At 41.5% G+C, this 21,105-nt stretch overlaps 1 pseudogene; it reads left to right on the top strand.

Moving 5' to 3' along the window:
• Positions 1-271: 271 nt before the first annotated feature.
• LOC110543455 (zinc finger protein 665-like) overlaps positions 272-21,105 on the top strand; it is a 127,697-nt pseudogene continuing 106,863 nt past the window's right edge.

The following is a 21,105-nucleotide window of genomic DNA, read 5'->3' as shown; positions in this document are numbered from 1 at the left end:
AGAGGAAGACTACGAATGACAGTCCTGATGAGACCTGATAGATTAGGGTCAGATGGAAAGGGAGGAGGTCCTCCACTATCAGTGGACTGGGGAAGGGGCCTGGAAGGAGATGAGGGAGGGAGTATGGGTTTGGGAGGGGATGAGGGTGGGGCTACAGCTGGGATACAAGTGAGTAAATTGTAATAAATTATAAAAGAAATTACAATAGTTGGTGTATTTATCCATTATGAAAAACTGTATAAAATAAAATATAATTACACACACACACACAAAGAACTGATGAGGAAGGACAGAGTATCCCCCAGCCAATGATAGAGATTCCTTAAAGCTACTTTCTGTTCTTTTCGACTTCATTTCTCTGTAGCTAAACAAGGCTCTCCCAACTGGGCAACTCTACCTGTCATGAAGTTCATGGAGGAAACATTTTAAGCCGCAGGAAGATGGAAAGCAGGAGGTGAAGAAACTGGCAGTCAGCACAGTCCCAGTGAACCCTCAAATACCCCCACTGATATCCAATTAGATCAGCACGTCCTCCTAAAATTCTCCCAGTAGGCACAGTGCATGGAGAAATGAAAGGTTAAAGTCAGGGGATGGAGACATGGTTCAGCTGACCAAATGCTTAGCCACCACAAGAAAATCTGAGTCCCATCTTCACCACTGCTTGAACTGAGGTGTGCTGCACACATGGAATCCAAGCACCCAGGAGTTAGAGGCAAGATGATTGGATCAAGGCCATTTTAGTTTATATGTGATTTTAAAAGACAATACAGATGGGAGATCCTGTCACACACACACACACACACACACACACACACACACACACACACACACAACCTAACCTTTCCCCCCTCAGTTTCCTCTGTGTGTGTGTGTGTGTGTGTGTGTGTTTACAGGGGAATGTGGGTCCTCACAGAGGCCAGAAGAGGGTGTCAGATCACTTGGATCTGGTGTTACAGACCACTGGGAGTAGCCCACTGTGAATGCTGGAAGCTAAATTCAGTTCACTGGCAGGGCAACAAGTCCTCTTACCTGCTGAGTCATCCCTCCAGTCCCGAATTTTAGCCTGTAATTTGTGACACTTATTTTCCTGTGGAGTTTGTGAAAACATACTCCAGTCAAAACAGGCGATACAGAAGGGAAACACTAGTCACAGATTGGCAGTAGAATATATTTATGTCTCCAGCAGAATCTTACATTTTAACTTTGGGTATATATCATGTGTGCATGGTGTCTTAGTTACTTTTCTATTTATGTGATTGAATAGTTTAAGTTAGCTTGGGTGACTCCATTTTGAAAGGAGAAGCCACAGAGGGAGACAATGCAGCCCCTCCTGATGAGACCTAATAGACTAGGATCAGAATGAAGGAAAAGAAGACCTCCCTTATCAGTGAACTTGGGGAGGGGCATGCGTGGAGAAAGGGGAGGAAGGAAGGAATTGGGAGGGGAGGGCAGAGGGAGCTACATGACGGATACAAAATGAATAGTGTAATTAATAAAAAAATTAAAAAAAAGTCCCCCTCCAAAAGTAGGCAGAGGGGTATTCAAAAAAAAAAAAAAGATTGATTGTCTGCGTCTGATTCCCAGTGACATAATCAAACCCAAGGACCAGCTTCCAGGGACAGGACTTTTTACTGTAGTAGTAGGAGCAGCTACAGTGTGTTGACTTCCTGGACAAGGGGCGGGGCGATGACGTCACAAAGCTCCTGATCCCTAGGACAGTAAGGAGTAGCAGAGAGATTTATAGCCAGGGAGAGCAGGGGAAAGGCTGTGTGGGGTCTGAGGACAAAGAGGTTTCCCCCGCCTACTTCCACACTCCTCGCCAAGCCAACGGGTGGTAATCTAAGGAACACATGCAAATGATGCTGGCAGCGGCACGCAGAGGATTCTGGGATTTGTAGGCGACTCCGGGGCCACGGTCCAGGCAACAGAGAGGGAGAGACGCAGGCTCGTGACTACAAACAATCCCAGTACGCATCGCGCCGTCTGGACGCCATTTTTGTAGTTCTAGTATATAATCCCAGAAGTCCTTGCTCCGAAGCCATGTTTGTAGTTCTCGGGACGGTGGGCCTCTGGCTCTATTCATCTTGGGGCTCTTGGGACTTCCGTGACCAGCAAGAGCTCCGAAGTGAGAAACTAAGGGATAAAGGTATGTCTGTGAGTAGAGGGTTTGTGTTTACAGCCCCGTGGGCCAGGGAGATGGCGGAGCGGCCTCGGTGCCTCTGAGCCTGGAAGTCTCTGCTCTCTGAGGGGCGTATCTGGAAGCGAAGCCATAAGGGGCAGGACTTCCGCCAGAGACACGCTGCTACCCGGAACGGTTTTCCCAGGTCAGCAATCTTTTTATCCCAAACTGTTATGAACTCAAAATCCTGGTCACACGTGGGGTGGGGGCGGGGAGGGATTTTGGGGTTCCCCGCTTCCCTTCTCTGTCCACTCTTCGCCTTCCATCCATCCGCCTGGAGTCCCCGAGCGGCTCGTGCATGGTGCGGAACCGCAGGCAGAGAGATGGCGCGAAGAGAAGACGCACCAGTCCTGCATGCTTCCTGGGAGAGATGGGTGCATCCCGCCCTGGGTGAGGCTATGCACGACCTTGTATAGGTTGTTCTGGCGCCCTCTGCTGGCCCGCGGGTGCACGAGCGGAGGGCTAGGGGTTGAGTAGGGTAAGGTGCACTGGGCTTAGTTGTTAGGTTGCTGGGGACTCTGTACAGAAGGATCTGGCCACCTCTGCTGGTCTAAAGGCATATACATATGGGCAAAGAGAAAAAGTAAGAGTTGGAGGAGGAAGAAGAGGGAAGGAAGGAAGGAGAGAGAGACGAAGAGATAGGGTGGGAGGAAGGAAGGAAGGAAGGAAGGAAGGAAGGAAGGAAGGAAGGAAGGAAGGGAGATAGGAAGAAAGAAAGATCTGTGTGGTTGTGCAGAAAAACAGCCAATTGAAACTTGGGTACTATTTGATGTTGATTTGCTGAATTTGAACCAACATACACAGGTAAAAGTGCAGGTATTCTGTAGTCAAATCAGAAACTGTGAAGTTTTTTCACATGGTAAATGAATTATTTTCAACCAGAAGGAAGGTGTAGAACATGGCAGACCAACACATTTTGAGTCCCTATCAAATAGGCATGACTTGATGAACTTTTTCAGAGGAAGCTTCTCATATTCGAGGACAAGAGCTATCCCTGGCTTAATGAACTTTCTGTCTTCTACATCCTCCCAGTACCCAGGAGATTTTTACTTGCATAAATTCTGAATTGACAGGTTTAATTGCTCACCCCCTGCTTTACTATGTGAAAATCATGACCCATGCCCAATTTCTATAGAGATTAAACCAGAAGAAAATGATGTGGTGACCCTTTCTGAGCCCAGCTATTCCATATGGAATGCAGTGTCCCATGCCCTCCATAAAACACTGTTGAACAAAACTGAAATGGGATCTAAAGCATACAGAAACATGGACCGGCTTTTTCCATGCCAGGTAAGCCTCACTGGTAAGCAAGGGTAGCATCAGGATCTTATATTATTGGTAAGAAATTCACTGTCATCAAGCCAATAAAACATTTTCACCTTATAGTTGAAAGTACAAATTAAAATGGAAAAAGGTTCTGTCAAAGTGTATGTGTATATATCTGTATCTTAAATGATTTGGAAACTGAAAGCACTCATTTGAAGACAGTTAATTTGAATGTCTTTCAACAAATGCTTTCCTAGTGTGAGATGAAATTCTGTAAGATATATGTGTAAATATGTAAAAATATGGCAAGTTCAATAACCAAAATTTTTATGATTTCATGGAATATGTCCAGTGCCATAAGATATATATTCGAGAGGACTGTATCCAAAGCAACCATTTCACATAAAGTAGAATCTATATTTATGGCAAAAAAAAAAAAAAAAAAAAAACATAAAAAGATTCTTTTGTGGACAATAAATAGCCTGTCTTAGAGTCAGAAAAAAAAATTCTGCTCAGTTCCCTCTCTTCATCTATTCTGCTATCTATTCTGTTTTCTATTCTGGGTGACATTCTGGCACCCTCCTGTGGACCCTCCTTGTTATTTAGCTTCTTTGGGTCTGTGGACTGTAATACGGTTATCCTGTATTATAGGTCTAATATCCACTCATAAATGAGTATATACTGTGTGTTTCTATCTGTGTCTGTGCTACCTCACTCAGGATGATTTTTTCTAGTTCAGTCCATTTGCCTGCAGTTTCCATGATTTCTTATTTTTAATAACTGATTAGTATTCCCTTGTGTAAATGTACCAGAAGTACTTTATCCATTCTTCTAGATTTGAGGGACACCTAGGTTGTTTCCAGTTTCTAGCTGTTATGAATAAACAGCTATGAACACAGTAGAACAAATGTCCTTGTTATATAATATAAGGGAACAACTTTTGGATATTATTCCTGGAGTGGTATAGCTGGGTCTGGAGGTAGAACTATTCCCAAATTTTCTGAGAATGCATCAGATTGATTTCCAGAGAAGTTGTACAAGTTTGCACTCCCATCAGCAGTGGAGGAATGTTCCCTTTTTACCACATCCTCACCAGCATATGTTGTCACTTGAGTTTTTTATCTTGGCCATTCAAGTGGTGTAAGATGGAATCTTGGAGTCATTTTGATTTCTGTTTGTCTGATGACTAAGGACTTTGATGATTTCCTTTAGTGCTTTTCAACCATTCAAGATTCCTCTGTGTTGAATTCTCAGTTTAGCTCTGAACCCCATTTTTAAATTGGATTAGTTAATTTCTTGTTTAATTTCTTAAGTTCTTTGTATATTTTGGATTTTTAATGCTCTGTCTGATGTAGGTTTGGTGCTGCTATTTTCCCAATCTGTTGGCTGCTGTTTTGTTCTTTTGATAATGTCCTTTGACTTTCAGAAACTTTTCAGTTTCTTGAGATCCCATTTATTAATCATTGATCTCAGAGCCTGTGCTGATTTGTTCTGTTGTCTCTCATGTTAATGAATTCCAGACTTTTTTCTAAATGACTTGTCTTCTAAATGATTTAGAGTCTCTGGTTTTATGCCGAGGTCTTTGATCCTCTTGGACTTGAGTTTCTGCATGGTGATACAAAGTGGTCTATTTGCATTTTTCTACAGGCAGACATCTAGTTAGACCACCACTATTTGTTGAAGTTGCTGTCATTTTTCTATTGTATGGTTTTGTCTTTGTTGAAAGTAAAGTTTTAGTAGAAGTGTGGGTTTATTTCTGTGTCCTTATTCCAATTGTACCGGATTTGTCTTCTCTCAAAGGTGTTTTTTGGTTCTTTGACCATTATTTCTTACCTTTTTCAGACCCATGAGACTTTGGATATTTGTGTACACCTCGTGCACAAACAGCCAATGTGAAGGTATTTGGGGGAAATCCTAAGAAAAAAACCTATTGTTTTCCTGAGCATATCTTAAATGATAATATAGGAACCATATGCTGAGGTTTGGTTGACCTCACTGTTTGTCCTTGTGAAATATTGAAGACTCTGGAAATCAAGGCAGGGCCAGCATGGCTCCTGTTATTATGCTTTGCCATACTTGATTCACTTTAGGACACCATCCTAGGGAATTTACTCTTTTCCATCTTCTCTGGAGAGGTGCACCAGCTTGGGTGACCCCATCAAAAAGGAATTCACCAATTCCATTTTGATAACTACGTTTGCTCAGGAGGAAACAAATAGCTGCTGGGTTATAACATTCATTTTGGTTTGAGAAGATATTAGGATTGTAAGAAAGGAACTTTGGGACCTAGAAAATCATAGCTACACTGAGAATTTGCTGTGATGAATGAGAGAGGAAAAAAAGCAACAATACCAAGTTACATTGATGCTTCCTGTTGTGTGTTTTGGAAGATGTCACATTATTTAAACATTTTGTATGATCGTGGTGAAAGCCATGCAGTTACTAATTCCAGGATAATAACAGACATTTTCCTGGCTGGTTCAGTGATGTCAGGCACACATGAGGAAGTGTTCATGTTCTTGGAACTGTTGGAGATGCTTCACTATCATTTGGAGCTAGCTGGAAGGTAGGGGTGCTGATGGTATTCTGGGTTTAGGCTGAGCACAGTTTGGGAGAATGTGAAGATTGGCAGGAAGAGCTGAGCTTCATGTCTATTTCTGTGGCTGCTGGGAGTGATGCTACCCTCACAAGCACAAGTCACCCTCACTGACTCACCTGGACAGTCTACCATGCAGAGTGATTATTGGGTTAAAGACTATAATTTTATTTGAATTCCACTATAACACTGGTCAGTGGGCAGCCTCACTGTGATGGTCTGGTTCATACTGGCCATCTTGGTAGATGATGATGGTCATTATATCAAAGGTTCTTATACTTCATGATAGGTGCATGTGTTCTGGGTGCTAGCTAGTGAGTTTTTGGCAGCGTAGGCTCTTCAGAAATTATGATTTTGTCAGACATAGGAAAAGAATAATGCTGTATTTTTTTTTTTGAGTATGTGAAAGTGGTGCATATAGGGGAGGAAGAGTCATTTTAGAAAACCTTCCACATGTTCCTCAGAATATGAATTTTCACCAGAGATGAAATTGAGTAATAGGAATAACATCATCATTTGCTATTTAAACTACACTAAATAATATGATAGTCTTTTAAGAGGCCATGACTGAAGGCATATGCATCCTCAGATATTCCTCAAGAAATGGAGATCAGTGGGAATTTGGTCTCATTTGATACCAATCAGGAGCCAGAACCAAATCCCTGGCCAAATTTTTATCTGTATGTGGGCCATTAAAATGAAAATGAAACAAAACTTGTTCAAAACTACATCTGGACCTGGAACCCTTATTATTTGAGAAGGAATGAAGGGGTCCTCAAATGTGTGTGTGTGTTTGTCCAGTTACACATCCGGGAATGGCTTGTTTGATCCTTATCCTTTGTATCAAAGTTGCTGCACCTTGCTCCTTTATGTACCTGGGTGGCTACATCTGATCACCCTATGTGTCATTACCTGTGGGATCATAACTGCCACAGCACTGCAGAAAACTCAGAAACACAAAACCAGCCCAAAGCACAGCCATGTTTTCCTCCAAGAGTGAAGTAGCGTCATGTACAGTATAAGCCTTTTGTGTGTGTGAACAGAGGAGAGGAACTGAAATTGTTGTGCATGTATAATACAGTTCTATTACTTGTTTGTATTAACATTTGGAATAAATTCTCTCAAGGTTTTTTTTTTTTTTTTTTTTTTTTTTGCTAAATTAAGGGAAAACCTGTGTCTTTCATAGCCTGCAGCAACAACTTTTAGAGTTTTAGAGGTTGGATATAGGTGCAGGGGCGCAGGTAAATGCCTTAGCATCACCCTCCCCTCCACTCCGTTAAGCTTAATTCTGGCACAGGGTCTCTCCATGCTTCGGGCGGAATAAGGCCTTTGTCTTTCAGTGGTTCATCCAAGGATGCCGCAGGACTAGAGGATGTGGGCTCTCAAGACAGTTCTGTCTTTACTAAATTAAAATATATAGTATTAAAATTAACACATATATAAATCTAGCTATTAGGTGCAGGAGCGCTCTGTCTTCATTGACACGTGCGGCGCATCACCGGAGGGAACCAGACGTTCGTGCACCACCCTGTTGTCCCTGGGAATCCAACCTGGCACCTGGGAAAGAAACAGGGATTCTGTGTCCCTGTATGTCCTGGAATTGCTTTCTGGAGCATGCTGGTCTGGAACACACTGAGACCAGCCTGCCCCTGCCTCCCCAGTGCTGGGATCCCAGGTGTATGCCACTGCGCCCCCTTTTGTTGTTGTTGTTTAATCTTTAAAAATATTTATCAGGGTGAGCACATTTCTGCCTTCCAGAGAGAGCAGCGCTGCTTTGACTGGGAGGGCCGCAATTACAAAAAAAGGGGGGGCAAGACCCCAGGTTTCCTTTCCCATTGACCAGCCGTGCGGCCTCTGAGCAGGAGAATGCAAACTACACTTTCTGCCTCTAAACGAGCGACTTCCAGTGGGCGGGGCGATGACATCATGGAGATGCTCCTAGAAAGCTCTTGATTCCTAAGACGGTGAGGGGCAAAGCGAGGGGACATTTCCAGAACCTTGGGACCCGGGGAAATGCTGTGTGCCCTGGTCGGTTGGTGACTTCCCAGACCAGGGCCTCTGCAGCGGTGGAAAAGAGCTTCAGGGCGACTTCTGGTTCAGGCTACCCTACCATTGAGGGAAAACGACCCAGGCAGGATTGTAAAGGCATAAACAGTGCCCGTAGCATTCTGGGAATTGTATTTCTGCGCCTGCGCCACATTACAGCTTGGCCATAAGCTGAGATGACTGCAAACAATCCCAGAAGTCTTTGCTCTGCAGCCCGCCATGTTTGTAGTTCTCATTGAGGAGCCATGCTTGTAGTTCTCACAGAAGCTTGCTGTGGCCACAATGCACTCTGGGATTGTTTGTAGTTCCCTGACTTTGGTGTGCTCTGTATTGATCAATGAAAGGGGTAAATGGCTCCTGTGCTTTCCAGGTTTGTGTTTACAGTTCAGAAATGTGGTGCGTATCCGCTGTTGGGCCTGGGAGATAGTGGGGAGGCCGCTGAGCCAATGTCCTAACTGCTGAGTCATCTTCCCAACTTTTTATGTTTCAGGAATGCTGCGGAGTGAATATTCTCAAAGTTTAAAAACCATTGACAATGGAAAATGCATCACCTACCCAATTTCTCATCTGCACTCATTCAATTTAAAGCCGAACAGTACACACCATGAGCATTTAAAAATTCGCATGTTATCTATGCGGTGTCCTGTGACAATCCATTGTGTCTGCAGTGCTCCTGTTGCGCAAAATGCGTTCTTTGGGAGCCTGAGGACCTGCACTCATTTGCATAGACCCTTCTGGCCTCAAACTCATAATAGAGACCTGCTGGCTGAGCTTCCCTCTTTGCTAGCTCTTCAGTCTTGCCATTTTCAGTTCAGGGAACATCCACTGACACTTGCGGGGAGACATGAATTAGAGAATGCATTAGCAAGGCTATGGGTCCCTGTGAGTCAGGATGGCAATTTCACCACTCATACTGAGTTCCAGGGCAACAGAATTTCTTAATCTATAGACAGATTTGGGATTCACAGTGTGACTGTCTTAAGCTAGTGGTATACAAATAACACAGAACTCAGGTTCATTCTGGCCTTTTCAGATGTAGTTTGTTTGTATTGAAGGAACTGAGGATGGCAGGGGTGGCTCCATTTTGTTTCTCAGACTCTATCTTAAGTTGATTGACCTTGGAATGATTTGGTCACCACCTTTGGGTTCCGAAAAGGCCACATGGCCCTCCACCCTGCAGGTTTTGTGGATACCACAAAATGTGTAAATAGATAAAATTATAGACAGGCCTCCACCCCACATGTTATCATAAATGCCACAGAATGTGTTAGTGGATCCTCCATTCCACCCAGCTGGCTATCAATGTAGATTGCTATCTGTAGGTTTGGCCAGGTGGCTTGGAACAATTAACCAAAAGGTTGCTGAACCCCCTACCCAAAACTTATCCTTCTCTGTAACTCTAAGGCTTGGAATCCCCCGCTTGCCGTTTTTTCCTTTAAAAAGTCTGCCTCCCTGAGATTCAGGGCCTCACTTTCTAACCTGCTATGTTGGGGAAGATTGGCAGCCTGAGATTTAGCTTGAATAAAGATCCTCTTGTGATTTTCAATGGACTGGACTCCTAGTAGTCTTTTGGTATCTCTTGAATCGGGCACAACATACCTACCTTGTCCTCATAGAAAACTGGTTGCTCTCCCACCCTTTACAGAGAGGGGTGCATCTGTCCCCTCCAAGATCCAAAGATCACAGAAAACTGGGTATTCTGTCACCCTTTTCATATAGGGGCACATCTTTGGTCACTCAGATGGGTAACTGTCTAGGAAAGAAATAGTCTGAGATAATCATTCTGGAAAATTTTGGTAAAGTCTGCCTCTGTAGCAAGAGTTAGGTGAGGTCTGCCCCCACAGCTAGCAAAGAGGTCATTAACAAATTCCACTCCCAGCCTTTTGGACTGAATGCAGCTATTTTATCTAATGCACTGAGAAGAGGTTCTTCAACTTTCCATTGGTAGACAGGCATTGTTGGACCAGTTGGAACACAGCCTGTGAGCCATTCTAATAAACCCACTTTCTACATATGTACATTCATTCCATTTGTTCTGTTCAGCTAGAGAATCTTTACTAATACAAATGTTTTGTTTTGTTTCCCTTCCCATTTGGCTACGGCTGCTAAAAACCCTGCTCCACAAAGTTTGTCATCTGTTAACTGTTTTTCTCTCAGGGTGTTCACAGGTACCAGGTGAAATGTAGGTGCAGTTATCTGAGCCCAGTATGAAGCCACAAAACACAAATCTTGTTTCTTGAAATTTCTCTGATAGGGAAGGTCCTCCTCCCCTTTCATCTAACCCTAGCCTATCAGGTCTCATCAGGTCTGGCTGTATTGTCTTCCTCTATGGCCTGCTCCCCATTCAGGAGGAGGTGATCAAAGAGCTAGCCACTGAGTCATGTCAGAGACAGTCCCTGTTCCCATTACTATGGATCCCACATGGATACTGAGCTACCATGGGCTACATCTGTGACGAAGCTCTGGGTTATCTCCATGTATGGTCCTTGGTTGGAGAATCAGTCTCAGAAAAGACAGATGGAGTGGGGCATGGACGGAAATGAGGGAAGGATAATGAGACTGGGAGGGATTGAGTGAGGGGGCTACAGCTGGGATACAAAGTGAATAAACTATAATTAATATAAAAAAATTAAAAATATTCATAACATTAAGAAATGAAATGTATAAGGAACACACAATCCCAACCAAAATTCTGTTAGCAGCTTTTATACTTTTTGCCAAGTGTGCATTTTGCATTTATTACAAAACACAATTCATATTGTTCTCTGAGAAGACTATATAACTCCTGTGAGAATCATTTTTAAAATCTAATAAATTCCTTTGTAGTACTTCTAAATCACTATAAACTAGACATTCCACCAAAGATGAATATGATTTTGCACAACTTAAGAATCCTGCAATCATTTTGTCAGAATTGTTTGATTGTACTGAATATGTTCTCTAGATATGTTAATCGTCTCACAGGAATGGGGTTCTTGGAGTATGTGATTCCTACCTTTTATATTTTATAGTTAAACTCTTTAGCAGTAATATACATATATACATACATATATATGTATAATATACATATATACACATATATACGTGTGTATATAAGTATATTACTGCCAAAGGTTTTAAACACCATGGCAATTTAATAGAGAAGTCACCTTGATTTGTATTTTGTTCTTTTTTTTTTAACATGATATTTATTTATTTTTTTCCATAATTTTATTTTTCTCCTTAGTTACATTTTGTTAATTCTGTATCCCAGTTGTATCCCTCATTCCCTCCCCAGTCCCACCCTCCCTCCCTCATCTCCTTGCCCCTTTCCAAGTCCACTAATAGGGGAGGACCTCCTCCCCTTTCATATGACTCGCTTTTGTCAGGTATTTTCAGGACTGGCTGCAAAGTCCTCCACTGGGGCCTAACAGTACTGCTCCTCCCTTGGGAGGTGGGGAGGTCAAAGAGCCAGTCATTGAGTTCCTGTTAGAAATAGTCCTTGTTCCCCTTACTATGGGAAACCAATTGATTACTGAGCTATCACGGGTGACATCTGAGCAGAGGTTCTAAGTTTTATCCTCTCATGGTCTTTGGTTGAGTGTCCATCTCAGAAAAGACCCTGTGCCCAGATACGTTTGGTCCTTGTGGAGCTCCTATCCTTTCCACATCAAACTCCCCTTCTTTCATATGATTCCCTGCACTTTGCCGAAGGTTTGGTTGTGAGTCTTAGTATCTATTTTGGAGCACTGCTAGGTAGAGTCTTTCAGATGCTTTCTGCGGTAGACTCCTGTCATACGTTCAATGCATATCCCATTTGTCTTTCTAAATGAGGATAGATCATCATACCCCGTGTCCGCTTTCTTGATTATCATTTTTAGGTGTATAGATTTCATTATGTTTATCCTATCTTTTAGGTCTATATAAGTGAGTATATTCCATGTTTGTCTTTCTTCTTCTGGGATACTTCACTCAGAATGATCTTTTCTAGATCCCACCATTTGCCTGCAAATTTCATGATTTCCTCCTTTTTGATTGCTGAGTAGTATTCCATTGTGTAAAAATACCACAATTTCTGTATCCATTCCTCCGTTGCTGGACATCTGGGTTGTTTCCAGGTTCTGGCTATTACAAATAAAGCTGCTACAAACATGGTTGAGCAAATGTCCTTATTGTGTACTTGAGCAAATTTTGGGTATATGCCTAGCAGTGGTATAGCTGGGTCTTGAGGAAGCACTATTCTAATTGTTTGAGAAAGCGCCAGATTGACTTCCAAAGTGGTTGTACCAGTTTACATTCCCACCAGCAATGGAGGAGGGTTCCCCTTTCTCCACAACCTCTCCAACATGTGTTGTCATTTGTGTTTTTCATCTTGGCCATTCTGATGGGTGTAAGGTGAAATCTTAGGGTCGTTTTGATTTGCATTTCTCTGATGGCTAATGACATTGAGCATTTCTTTAAGTGTTTCTCTGCCATTCGATATTCCTCTACAGAGAATTCTCTGTTTAGCTCTGTTCCCCATTTTTTAATTGGATTACTTGTTTTGCTGCTTTTCAGCTTCTTTAGTTCTTTATATATACTGGATATTAGCCCTCTGTCAGATAGAGGGTTGGTGAAGATTCTTTCCCAATCTGTAGGCAGTCGTTTTGTTTTGATGACGGTGTCCTTTGCTTTACAGAAGCTTTTCAGTTTCATGAGGTCCCATTTGTTGATTGTTGCTCTTAAAGCCTGTGCTGTTGGAGTTCTGTTCAGGAAGTTGTCTCCTGTGCCAATGAGTTCTAGGCTGTTCCCTACTTTTTCTTCTAACAGATTTAGCGTATCTGGTTTTATGTTGAGGTCTTTGATCCACTTGGACTTTAGTTTTGTGCAGGGTGATAAATGTGGATCTAATTTCATTTTTCTGCATGTAGAAATCCAATTAGACCAGCACCATCTGTTGAAGATGCTATCTTTTTTCCATTGAATGGTTTTGGCTGCTTTGTCAAAAATTGAGTATTCATAAGTATGTGGGTTTATTTCTGCGTCTTCAATTCGGTTCCATTGATCCTCCTTTCTGTTTCTATGCCAATACCATGCAGTTTTTATTACTATTGCTCTGTAGTACAGCTTGAGATCTGGGATGGAGATACCTCCTGATGATCTGTTGTTGTACAGGATTGTTTTGGAGATTCTGGGTTTTTTGTTCCTCCATATGAAGCTGAGAATCTTCTTTTCAAGGTCTGTAAAGAATTGAGTTGGTATTTTGATGGGAATTGCATTGAATCTGTAGATTGCTTTTGGCAGTATGGCCATTTTCACAATGTTAATCCTACCAATCCATGAGCACGGGAGATCTTTCCATCTTCTGATATCTTCTTCAATTTCTTTCTTCAGAGACTTGAAGTTTTTTCAAATAGGTCTTTCACTTGCTTGCTTAGTGTCACCCCAAGGTATTTTATGTTATTAGTGGCTATTGTGAAGGGTGTTGTTTCCCTAATTTCTTTCTCTGCCCTTTTGTCTTTGGTATACAGGAGGGCTTCTGATTTTTTTGGTTGATTTTGTATCCTGCCACTTTGCTGAAGGTGTTTATCAGCTGAAGGAGTTCTCTGGTTAAATTTTTTGGGGTCTCTCATGTATACTATCATATCATCTGTGAATAGTGACACTTTGACCTCTTCCTTTCTGATTTGTATCCCCTTGATATCCTTTAGTTGTCTTATTGCTCTGGCTAGGACTTCAAGTACTATGTTGAAGAGATGTGGAGAGTGTGAGCAGCTTTGTCTTATCCCTGATTTCAGTGGGATTGATTTAAGTTTTTCTCCATTGAGTTTGATGTTGGCTATAGGCTTGCTGTATATTGCCTTTACTATCTTTAGATATGTGCCTTGTATCCCTGATCTCCAAGACTTTAAACATGAATGGGTGTTGGACTTTGTCAAATGCTTTTTCAGCATCTAAGGAGATGATCATGTGGTTTTTCTCCTTCAGTTTGTTTCTGTGGTGAATTACATTGATGTATTTCCGTATGTTGAACCACCCTTGCATGCCTGGGATGAAGCCTAGTTGGTCATGGTGGGTGATATCTTTGATGTGTTCTTGGATTCAGTTTGCAAGTATTTTATTATTTTTGCCTCAAATGTTCATAAGAGAGATAGGTCTGAAGTTCTCTTTTTTTGTTAGGTTTTTGTGTGGTTTAGGTATCAGGGTGACTGTGGCTTCATAGAATGAGTTTCGTAATGTACCTTCTGTTTCTATTCTGTGGAATAATTTGAGGAGAATTGGTGTTAGCACTTCTTTGAAGGTCTGGTAGAATTCTGCGCTGAAACCATCTGGCCCAGGGCTTTTTTTGGAGGGGAGACTGTTAATGACTGTTTCAATTTCCTTGGGGGATATAGGGCTATTCAGTCTTTCTACCTGATCTTGGCTTAATGTTGGAAGATGGAATCTATCAATAAAATTGTCCATTTCATTTAGGTTTTCAAATTTTGTGGCATATAGGCTTTTGTTGAATGACCTAATGATTGTTTGAATTTCCTCAGTGTGTGTAGTTATGTCACCCTTTTTATTTCCAATTTTGCTGATTTGGATAGTTTCTCTCTGCTTTTTAGTTAGTTTGGCTAAGGGTTTGTCTATCTTGTTGATTTTCTCAAAGAACCAGATTTTTGTTTCATTGATTCTTTGGATACTTTTATTTGTTTCTAAATGGTTTCAGCCCTGAGTTTGATTATTTCCAGCCATCTGCTCCTCTTGGGTGTATCTGCTTCTTTTTTTTAGGTTTTTCAGTTGGGCCATTAAGGTGTTTGTATGTGATGTTACAAATTTCTTCTTGAAGGCACTTAGTGCTATAAATTTTCCTCTGAGCACTGCTTTTAATGTGTCCCATAAATTTGGGTATGTTGTGCTTTCATTTCCATTGAATTCTAGGAAGTCTTTAATTTCTTTCGTTATTTCTTCCTTAACCCAGCTGTTGTTGAGTAACAAATTGTCCAGTTTCCATGTGCTTGTTGGCTTTTTGTTATTTCTGTTGTTGTTGAGGTCCAGTTTTAGTCCATGGTGGTCAAATAGAATACAAGGGATTATTTCAATCTTTTTGTATCTGTTGATGCTTGCTTTATGACCAACTATATGGTCTATTTTGGAGAAGGTTCCATGTGGTGCTGAAAAGAAGGTATACTCTTTTGAGTTTGGATGAAAAGATCTGTAGACATCTATTAGGTCCATTTGATTTAGGGACTCTGTAAGTGTTTTTATTTCCCTATTTGTTTTCTGTCTAGTTGATCTATCCCTTGGTGAGAGTGGAGTGTTGAAGTCTCCCACTATTAAGGTATTAGGATCAATGTGTGATTTAAGCTTTAATATTGTTTCCTTTACGAATGTAGGTGCTCTTGTATTTGGGGCACAGATATTCAAAAATGTGATATCCTCTTGGTGGATTTTTTCTTTTATGAGAATATAGTGGCCCTCCTTATCTTTTTTGATTAACTTTGGTTGAAAGTCTATTTTATTAGATATTAGGATGGCTACTCCAGCTTGTTTTCTGGAACCATTTGCTTGAAAAACATTTTTCCAGCCCTTTACTCTGAGGTAGTGTTTATCTTTGTTGCATAGGTGTGTTTCTTGGATGCAACAGAATGTTGGATCCTGTTTCCACAACCATTCTGTTAGTCTGTGTCTTTTTATTGGGGAGTTGAGTCCGTTGATGTTGATAGATACTAGTGACCAACAATTGTTACTTACTTTTGGTGTGGGGTGGTGGTGTCACTGAGTTTCATTGCTTGTATTCTTTTGATTTTTTTTGTTGTGTAGTTATCTATTTCCTCTGTTTCCTTAGATGTAGTTGTTTTCTTTGGTTTGGAGTTTCCCTTCTAGTAACTTCTGTAGAGCTGGGTTACTATGTAGATATTGTTTAAATTTGGTTTTGTCATGGAATATTTTGAATTCTCCATCTATGTTGATTGAAAGTTTTGCTGGGTATAGTAGTCTGGGTTGGAATCTGTGGTCCCTTAACGACTGTATGATTTCTTTCCAGGCCCTTCTGGCTTTCATAGTTTCTGTTGAGAAATCTGGTGTGATGCTGATAGGTCTACCTTCATATGTTACCTGGCCTTTTTCCCTTGCTGCTTTTAGAATTTTTTCTTTGTTCTGTAGGTTCAGTGTTTTGACTATGATGTGATGTGAAGAATTTCTTTTCTGGTCTATTCTACTTGGTGTTCTGTAGGCCTCTTGTATGTTTATGGACATCTCCTTCTTTAAGTTGGGAAAATTTTCTTCTATAATTTTATAAAATCTAATAAATTCCTTTGTAGTAATTGTAAATCACTATAAACTAGACATTCCACCAAAGATGAATATGGTTTAGCACAACTTAAGAATCCTGCAATCATTTTGTCAGAATTGTTTGATTGTACTGAATATGTTCTCTAGATATGTTAATCATCTCACAGCAATGAGGTTCTTGGAGTATGTGATTCCTGCCTTTTATATACACATATATATGTATATTACTGCTAAAGCTTTTAAAGCTTTTAAATGACAATTTAATAGAGAAGTCACCTTGATTTGTATTTTGTTCTTTAATTATAAAATGTATGAATAATTAAAAAAGTTCTCCTTACCTGTTAATTATTCTAGGACCCCTTCCATTTGTGGGGCAGATGGGTATCTCCACTGCAGTTGAGTAATGGGCTATGGAAGCCTGATTCTCCAGGAGGAAGAAGCAGAACTACCCTACTGAGTGCTGTGGGGGAGCTCAGGCAGGCCCTGAGAGCTTGAGTTGGGGAACCTAGGGTTCCCTCCCACAGAGGGGAGCAGCAAGTGGCTGAGTGGCCAGGGTGTGAGGGCTGGGTGGTCCCGAGGCTTTTCCGAGGCTGGATGTGCAGGCAGACTTGTAGACTATAGGAGGACATGCATTAGCGCTGCTGAAATGTGAATCTCTGTAAATCTGGCGAAGATTCGGTCCTGAACTTGAAGCCGGGGTCAGGGACTAATGGGCTGTGTCCTTTCCACACACTCTAACCCTAAGGGAGACACCCTAACCCTACGGAAGGGGCTCCTGTCACTCAAGTCTCTCTGTCCAATCAGGGATTCCGGCGGGACCCGCCAGTAATGAGATGGGGCGTGTCTTTCCAGAAAGCTTTTCTGCAGGTTCAGCACCGAAGTTGCAACATGGTGAATGCGGGGAGAAGGTGGCTGATTGATGGGAGCTGGTGTTTGGGTTCTCTTCCAAGACTGGTTGGTCAATGGCGGCCCCTGGAGAGGGACCTTGTGGTCCTGGATGCTCACTGGACCCAGTGGTGGCAACTGAGTCACTCCAGTGCAGGAGCCGCATCTGTGCAGAGCATTTGCAGCAGGGGTTTGTGGGCAGAATCATCCTTGTGGCGGGATGCCAAACTCGGAGTACATCAATTTGTCTTGGCTATTCCAATTTCTCTCATGTCTTCTACAAGTTCTGCTCTTAGCATTTAACCTTTAGGTGTGAGATCCATTCGGAGGTAGTTTTGTGGGGGTTGTAAATGGTATCTCGTGTGTTAAATAACAGTCCAATATTAAGCTGTGATGAAATAGAGTAGAATTGATGATGTAAAGGATTTCCAGTGCTTGGGAAATAGTAGGTGATACTAAACAGAATTTAGCCAAGGGAGGACTGGCTCTAGAGATTAGCATGCTAGCATACAGATGTTGATCGGGCTTCTCCAGAAATTTGGCCCCAACCGTAGCAAAGGAGAGAGACAACTGTGATTTACAACCAGCTACCAGGCCGATGCTCTTATCAAAGAACAGGCCTCTACGAAGCTGTTCAAGGGGGTCTTACAGGGTCACAACCCACATTACAGCCTGTGGTGACATAAAGGTATTAAAGTAAGTTTTATTCCCCTGATGTAATTGTCCTCCAGGATACTAGTGCCTTCATGTGCTAACCTAGGCCTAGTGCTGCAAGCTTCTAGCCTCCATACAATCCAATCTGGGCCTAGAATGTTTTCATCCTCTGAGACTTAGTGCTGAATAAGCTCACCCTTTCTAGTTCTTTCTGAATTCCTGCTGGCCTGTTCAACTCAGCTGTTCTGGCTCAGACTCCCCTCCAAGGTGACAGAATCAATCTGGCTTTTCATAGTTTATGACTGAATTGCTCCGCTTGACCTCATACTAACTTTGGCAATATGTTATAATCTTTTGGATGCTTCTAATTCTGTGGCTCTGTCTGCCTTCACCTGTGTCTAGTTTCTCTCTTCAGCTTGCATCTGTAAAAGGCTCCCAGTAAATCTTTTTCTGAATTCTGGAAGCTCAACTTGACTGCATTGCCTCTCAACTCACTGACTCAGCTGAACACCCTGAGCAGAAATGACTAGAACTCAAACATCTGTATGCTTCTGTTTCCTGAGGGCTAGGATTAAAGGTTTGTACCACCACACCCAGACCTATGTTTTCTTTTCCTGAAGCTTGCTCTATACCTGGCTGGTTTTGGCTACAAAGATCTGCTTATCTCTTTCTCCTGGGATTAAAGTGTGTCTGTATTCCAACCAGATCATATAGACCTAGAAAGTCTTTGGATGTGATTTCTTGCCAGAGCAGCCATGTTCTGAATTGAAATTCATTTACCTAAAGGTCCAGTGGTCTTTTTGAAAAAAAAGAATAGTTTTTTCACAGGGGCAAGTCTATACTTGTTGACAACACTTTGAAAAGGAAAAACAAAACAAAACTTGTGTTCATGGCTGACCTGAATAATGAAGGCATTCCATGAAGCCTTCATATAAGGGGAATGGCATAGTTCTTTCTCAAATCCATTAACATTTTTGGCATATCCAGTAACAGACTGGTGCCTAGGACTTGTGAACTTTCACTAAGTTATCCATGTATTGAGAATAAAATGGATTTCCTTCTTAAAAGTCAGGAACATGTTTGGGAGTGTAATACTGTCCATTGTAGTTACAGTGAAATGATTTGCATGTGGAGCATAGTTTCTGCCTTCTGTTGAGAACAGGAAGAACAATTTATTATGTACAATTGCTGGGTGAAACAGGGTAGCAATAGCTAGATCAAAGACAAAAGTTTAAGGCAGTCAGCTGCAGGGGTCACCCTATGAAGAAGGACATGATTCCCACAGGGTTGGTGATTTTTTAAATTTCTAGCATGTATTAACTATTGGATGTGAGTGAAACCAGATTGGTGAGTGTTCAATTTGGGTAGGTTAGATGGAGTTAGTGAATATTGAATTTATAATAGGTCTATCCTATGCATTTATTTACAGTCTTCCTAGACAGGTATATGTCTGCTCAAAAAGTTGAGACTCAGCTGTTGGTGGGAGCTTTGTATGTCAGGTTACCAATCTCAGCAGCTAACACTGCAGGTAGAATAAAGGTCAAAAAGTATCTGACCTAAGCCATTAGCTCTACCAGGGAAGGGCCTGTTTTTGTTCAAAGTCAGTATACCTACGTTTCTTTTTAATTATATTTATCTTTCTAAAAATGCCAATTGTTGGTATTACTAAGTTTCATTTTCTTTATGCATCACTGCTCTAATCTCTTATTTGTTTCTCTTCTCCAACATTTCCCAGTCATTAAGAATTTCATTCCTGGGACTGGAGAGATGGCTCAGTGGTTAAGAGCACTGTCTCCTCTTCTAAAAGACCCAGATTTAATTCCCAGCACCCACGTGGCAGCTCACAACTGTCTACAATGCCAATTTTAAGAGATCTGACACCTTCCCACTAATGCACTGAAAATAAAATTAGAGTAAATAATTTTTTTTAAAAAAAGAATTTCATTCCTATTTAAAAAGGGATTTCTGATTAGTTTCTGTTTAGAGCAATGTCTCCCAAAACGCAGCCTTTTTTCATGCTGTATATTTAAGACTTGCTTTGAAACCTTATCTTGCCTATGTGGCCCAGTGTCTTGCAACTCATTTCAGGCTGGACCTTAACCTGGTCAGTGAAATGGAAAAGAGACCAGTGAATGAGGTTTCTCAAACATCCCTGGCTTTTGTAGGGTGGGCAATTACAAATAAAGAGGCACCTGTGTATGAATTGAGTTTACTCACCAACTTTGAAGATTATGTCTTCATTGCACAGCAAGGGGTGGAGAAGAAGGATGGTGAAAGCTTTCCTGCTTGGATAGAAGTGTCAGTTATTCAATTTTAGATGATTAGGAAAAGTCCAGACCGGCACTACTTGGAGTTCACAGACCAAGGCAATCAAGATTCTGGAAGAGGACCTATACTTATTTCTAGAAATCAAATTTCTGTGGTTACACTGGTTCAACAAACACAGAAGACCTGGACAAACTGGAGTGACCAAGCCTAACATGAATTAAATTATTATTCTAAGAATGGCCCACCCCAAGAGAAAAGGAGTGCATAATAATTGGTCAGCTCTGCTATGCATGTCTAGTCCCAGAAAACTATTGGGTATGAAACCTGTTTCAAATTTTTAAAACAATTTTAGAGATTATAGTTGAATCATTTCAACTCCCTCATTCTTCCCTACTATTAAGTCTCAAATGCTGGGACAAGTGGCTGAGATACCCATTTAACAAATCAAAGCTGGTCCAGGTGCTAGTTCTCCCAGCATCCTTTTGTTTTTTACTTGTCGTAGGGTAATGGTTGGAATGTCCAGCCTTCTAGCACAGGGGCTGAGTTCCCCTTCCCCTGGATTGTCTTCCTTATGTAATACAAGCATTTTGCTTACCTGATCTTTTTCATCTATTATTTAATATCCTAGCCTCTTGGTCTGGCTTTCCCCTCTCCTCTCCTCCCTTTCCTCACAAGGCTCACAGTCATGTCCCCTCTGGACTCTCCCAGATGTCCCTGTCTATTCTGTCCCTTTTATGTATAATAAACTTTCTACCATACCATACCTAAAATCATCCATGTCCTTACCTTTTTTTTTTTCTTAATCTTTTTTTCATTCATTTCCCATTTACCACTCCTTACTTTCAAATTCATGGTCACTTTTTGCTATAATTGTTGTGTTTGACTTTGACTTGTTTGGCTTTGGGATTTTTCAGGTATGAGGTAGAGATAGCTGCACTGAACATTGATTGTGTGTTGGAACGTGCACACAAAGGAA

The sequence above is a fragment of the Meriones unguiculatus genome (assembly GCF_030254825.1).
Source record: "Meriones unguiculatus strain TT.TT164.6M chromosome 13 unlocalized genomic scaffold, Bangor_MerUng_6.1 Chr13_unordered_Scaffold_34, whole genome shotgun sequence".
NCBI classification, from domain to species: domain Eukaryota; kingdom Metazoa; phylum Chordata; class Mammalia; order Rodentia; family Muridae; genus Meriones; species Meriones unguiculatus.
The sequence above is the reverse complement of the archived record's forward strand: the minus strand, read 5'-3'. Positions and strand labels throughout refer to the sequence as shown.